The sequence below is a fragment of the Camellia sinensis genome, chromosome 5, assembly GCF_055761805.1.
Source record: "Camellia sinensis isolate YWXY chromosome 5, ASM5576180v1, whole genome shotgun sequence".
In the NCBI taxonomy this organism is placed as follows: Eukaryota; Viridiplantae; Streptophyta; class Magnoliopsida; order Ericales; family Theaceae; genus Camellia; species Camellia sinensis.
Window position 1 is genome coordinate 153,971,047 of NC_138965.1, and position 5,660 is coordinate 153,976,706.

The window sequence follows — 5,660 nt, forward strand, 5'->3', positions numbered from 1 at the left end:
GACTAAAGGGTTGAGAATCAACTAGGTTGACTAATTCTAAAGAGTTCATATGTTCTTCAACAAGTTTGTCTTCTAAAGGGCATTTATTGTGAAATTGTTCTAGCTGCTATTTAAGCTGTCTATTTTCCAGTTCTAAACATTCTATGTCAAAATTAGCTTTAGTTTCTACCTCTCGTATTTGTAGTTTGAGTTCTCTTGTACTTCTAATTCTCTAATTGTTAGATGTAATTCTCTGCTTTCTAAACTCTAATCTTCTAACAGCTCGCCGTTATTTCCTGATGTTATCTTATGTGTTGAGAGGGTAATTTATAAGTAAATTGGGCCGAGCAAGGTAATGGACCATTTTATGAGCCGCAGTAAAAAGGGGTGAGTAAAAGGGCCTGGTAGTTACCACGATCCAAAAGAGTTTTGTAGTTAGCTCGGTTGGCATGGTCAGAACGGCAACAGTTAGCTCGGCCAAAACCACATTGAGCTGAGGTATTTTAGGCTTTTTCTCAGGACCTTGTTGCTGAATAGCTCGGTCTAAGCACGTTATGGATAGCATGGTCTCAACAGGTGAAATCGAAGTACTAGTAACAGAAGAGAGAACCAAGCTAGGTAGAGTTCGGTCGTTTCGGCCAGTTTAGCATGGCTATGTTACCTCGGTCGTTTTGCCTTACTGCCAAGGTAAAACCATCTCACTTGGTTTAAGCAGTGAGGGGGTGTTGAAGGATAAGCGTTATCTTTCTGAAATGTGATCCCTAGGAGGACTCTACATGGAGAAGAGTCCCACTAGGGTTGTGCCACGCGGAACCTATAAAAGCTCATAGCATCACCTATGGAGAGGTAACACAGCTTTGATTCCCGAATACATAGAGCTTTTTGTCTATTTGTCTATTTTTCTGACTTAGGTATCGGAGAGGTATCCGGTACACCCCCGCCGGCTAGCTCACGTTTGTGTTTTCAGGGAGTAAAGCGACGTCATACAGAGAAGCGCAGATTTGATCAGCAGGATTATACGAGAAGGTTTATTTCTTTCCCGTACAATTGGCGCCGTCTGTGGAAAAATCAGACAAAGAAAAAAACCTCTTGATCAAGTTTCCCTCACTAGTTGAATGGCGCACAACGAAGATTTGCCACAGTCCGTCATCGACGGACAAACCCCAGAGGGGGGTGGGAGGCGCGAAGGATTGCCCTCTATCCCTCCCATGGCGGACTTAGAGCCCGGCCGACAGAATCCCCAGAGGGATGCAAGGGGGAGATAGAACAACAGCCCCCGTCGCTCTCGCTCACAAAGTCCTGAAAGGCAAAGGCGAAGAATCGACCCTCAAGCTCTGGAGGATCGCGTAAAAGAGCAAGATGAACTAATAAGGAAGATGGCGGCGGACATGGAGGCCATGAAGCGCCAGATTAAGGGAAAAGGGGTGGCGACAGGAGAGGGGCGCAAAGGCAATATGCCTCCTCGCCACTCAGAAGATCGTGGTTGGCATACCACGCCATCGCAAGCAGAGAGTAGAAGCCTTAGGACAGGCGACACTCAATCAAGGACTTCCAAAACTCGTTACTCCAGGTCTGAGAGAACGCGATCATTGAGGTCTTACACTGAGGGAAGTACCTATCGGCCCTCACATACGCACCAGACATCATCCAGGCAAACGGAGTTGCCTAGATGCCAGGGCACGCGACCCGCACAGAGTTTCAGCCCTTCAGTGGTTGGCTCCTCGAACGCATGGAAGCGTCGAGGTTGGAATGCCAATACCACACCTTGCCTACGAACCAACAGATAAAGCATTGGCAAGACTACATAGCTCGCCGTTCATTCCGGCGATTGAGAACGCACCATTACCCTCAGGCTTCATCCAGCCTAAATTTACCATGTACGAAGGGAAGACAGACCCTTACATGCACTTAAGCCACTTTTGCCAGGTCATGGCGGTATACCGGTAGAATGAAGCTTTGATGTGCATCCTATTCCCATCCAGCCTTGGCGACCTAGGTTTAACCTTGTTCAAAAGGCTATCAAAAGGCAGCATAGCCTCCTGGGCGCAATTAGCGGAGGCGTTTGTAACAAGGTTCAGAACAAACACCAAGACGCCTGTGGAGATCGATCAGCTACTCTCCATTGACATGGGCGACAAGGAAACATTGAGATCCTACAACAGCCGCTACTAGGAGACATTCAACCAGATAGGGGACTGCCCCACCAATCTTGCCATCGCACAATACAAAAGAAGACTTCCAGTCGAAAACAGATTGAGGGATTCAATTACTATGACTCCACCCCTCACGATAGAAGCCTTGATGGAGAGAGTGCACCAACATATTCGGGTGGAGGAGGATGGCGCCCGTGCCAAGGCAAAATCTGGTGCAACAGCAACACCAGATAAGAAGACCACGGAAAAAATCAACGCAGTAGAACGTCCAAGCAAAAATGGACGAGGCAGACGAGACAACGAAGAGGACCGAGATAAAAGATGGTTGAGAGTCCGCACTGCCATTACCACGGTATTCAAGAAACCAATCTACCGAATTCTCAGTGAGATACGCGATGAACCTTTCGTTAAATGGCCAGCTAAATTGGGAGAGGCACAAAAGGACTACGACGAAAGATCTCGGTGCACCTTCCATAAAGAAAAGGGGCATCGCACTGAAAACTGCACGCCGTTGAGATAGCATCTGGAAGAGTTAGTGGCAGCTGGTCACCTGGACCGGTACATAGAGGGAGGGACGCAGCCAGCTCCCCAAAACCACGATCACCCAGACGGAACACCGATTGACGCCCCACCTCAAGGCATGATAAACGTAATACATGGGGTATTCGAGCCTGAGCGAGTATGTGAGCTTAGGGGCATGATAAAGAAGGCTAAGCACTTAAGGGATTTATTGAGTGCACAACTCACCATTAAAAATGAGAAAACAGAGGCCACAAATGTCATGTCTTTTTCAGACAAAGACTTGGCAAGGATTTATTGCCCTCACAATGATGCACTGGTCGTCACTCTCCGCGTCAAGGATTACGACGTCAAGCGAATTTTGATCGACCAATAGAGCTCATGTGAGATAATGTACTACGAAACTTTCAAACAGTTGAAGTTGAAGGACAAAGACTTGGCACCTGCTGTATCTCCCCTGATCGGATTCAACTCAATGCCAGAATGACCAGTTGGCAAGATTATCCTCCCGGTCAGAGCAGGAAGCATGACGAAACAAGTGGAATTCTGGGTATTGAAAGTCCCTTCCACTTACAACATAATCTTGGGAAGGACATGGCTGCACGCCATGCGATCGGTAGCGTCAACCTACCATCAAGTAATGCGGTTCCCCAACGAAGCCGGAGTAATTGAAGAGGTCTATAGAGACCAAATTATGTCCAAGCAATACTTCGTCACAGTAAATGGCAGCCGAGCTGCCAAAGGGTTTGTTTAGATGGTGGAAGAACATGTGAGCAATGAATTGTTTGCGAATGTTGGCAAAGCCGCTGAACAAAAAGTAGTGGAAGACTTGGTACAGGTAAGCATAGATGAAAAGAACCCGGATAAGTTCTTTTTGCTTGGCTCATCTATGTCCAGCACTGAGAGAATTGAGGTCATGGAATTCTTGACCTCCAACATCGAAGTGTTTGCCTGGACGCCGTATGACATGCCTGGCATTGACCCAAGCTTCATCTGTCACCAACTGAATGTCCACTCAACTGCCAGACCAATTATACAGCGCACTCGCAGATCGGCACTCTACCATACCGAGATAGTGGCGGAAGAAGTAGAAAACCTGCTAGAAGCAGGAGCTATCAGAAAGGTGTACTACCCCAGATGGATCTCCAATACAGTAATGGTACCTAAAAAGAATGGAAAATGGCGTGTCTGTGTGGACTACAAAACAGTCAACAAGGCTTGCCCAAAGGACAACTTTCCTCTACCACGGATAGACCAACTGGTAGATCTGATGGCAAGACACAACCGTCTTAGCTTTCTTGATGCGTACAGAGGGTACCATCAGATCGCCATGTACGAGCCAGACCAGGAGGTTACATCTTTTACGATGCCAAGATGACTATATTGTTACAAGGTCATACCCTTTGGCCTAAAGAACGCAGGGGCAACATTCCAACGGATGGTCACCAAGATGTTCGAACAATTGTTAGGCAAAATAATGGAGGCCTACATCGACGACATGGTGGTCAAGAGCAAGAATAAGAATGACCATCTCAGGGACCTAGGTGAGATGTTTCAGATCTTGAAGAAGCACAAACTACGCCTTAATGCATCCAAGTGTGCATTCGGCGTAGGATCTGGCAAGCTCCTAGGCTTCTTGGTGACCAACTGAGGTATAGAAGCAGACCCCTCTCAAATCAAAGCAATTCAGGAACTAGAGAGACCCAACTCTATAAAAGAAGTACAGCATCTCACCGGAATGGCAGCCGCGCTAAACCAGTTCATAAGTCGGTCGTCAGACAGATGTCGACCATTTTTTCAAGCATTAAATGCCAAGTTTGAGTGGGATGAAGAATGCGACCGCGCCCTTGAAAGTTTGAAAGAATACATGTCTTCTCCACCACTGATAGTGACCCCAATACCTGGAGAAGAACTATTTTTGTACCTGGCAGTTTCGCAGCACGCAATCAGCGTAGTATTGGTCCAAGCGGAAGGAATCCAGCATCTGCCTATCTTCTATGTCAGCAAGACATTGCTGGGCGCGGAAACCAGGTACTTACCATTGGAAAAATTGGCCTTAGCCTTGATGATGGCGTCAAGGAAATTGTCGCATTACTTCCACGCCCACACAATAATCGTCCTCACAGCTTTTCCATTAAAAGCTCTGTTTGAGAGGGCGAACTTTTTTGGACGAGTCTTGAAGTGTGCAGTCGAGTTGGGACAGTTCAACATCAAGTTTCAACCCAGAACCGCCATAAAAGCCCAAGCCTTGGCAGACTTTGTCGCAGAATTCACCCCAGGAAGTCATCATATCTGTCCAGTCAACCTGACTGATACCACTGAACTAGGGTTGGAAGTTGACGCCGGAATAGCACAACCCTTGGTGCAGGATACCCAGTCAGACCCTAAGGCAGACCAGAGTAAAGTAAGGGAGGAAGAAGCAAACCAAGCTACATCAAGCCAAGACTCACCAACAAATAAAGACTTGATACAATCAGATAGCGATGGGCAAAAAGCAAGTATGGACCTTGAAGAAAACACCAGCAACACTCTTGATCCCAAGGCATCATCTGATCCCACCACTTGTTGGAAACTGTTCGTTAGAGAGATGTGGAAGCTCTTCGTAGATGGAGCGTCCAACAGGCACGGTGCAGGACTAAGCACAGTCCTCATCTCACCAGATGGCCTAGTGGTGGAGCAAGCGGTCAACCTTGGCTTCCCAGCATCAAACAACGAAGCGGAATATGAAGCGTTTCTGGCAGGCTTAAAATCAGCATCCTACAAGAAGGCCACCGAGCTAATGGTTTACAGTGACTCACAGCTGGTGGTAAACCAAATATCAGGTGACTACGAGGCAAAGGACGACAGGATGGCTAAGTACCAAGAGTTAGTCAGAAAAGAGATCAAGAAACTTGAAGTAGTGCGGATAGAGCAGATCGACAGGGAAGAAAACAGTAGAGCAGACGAACTAGCAGGCTTTGCTTCGATGGCAAATACATCCGTCCCACATCCGTTACTAATTGACTACTT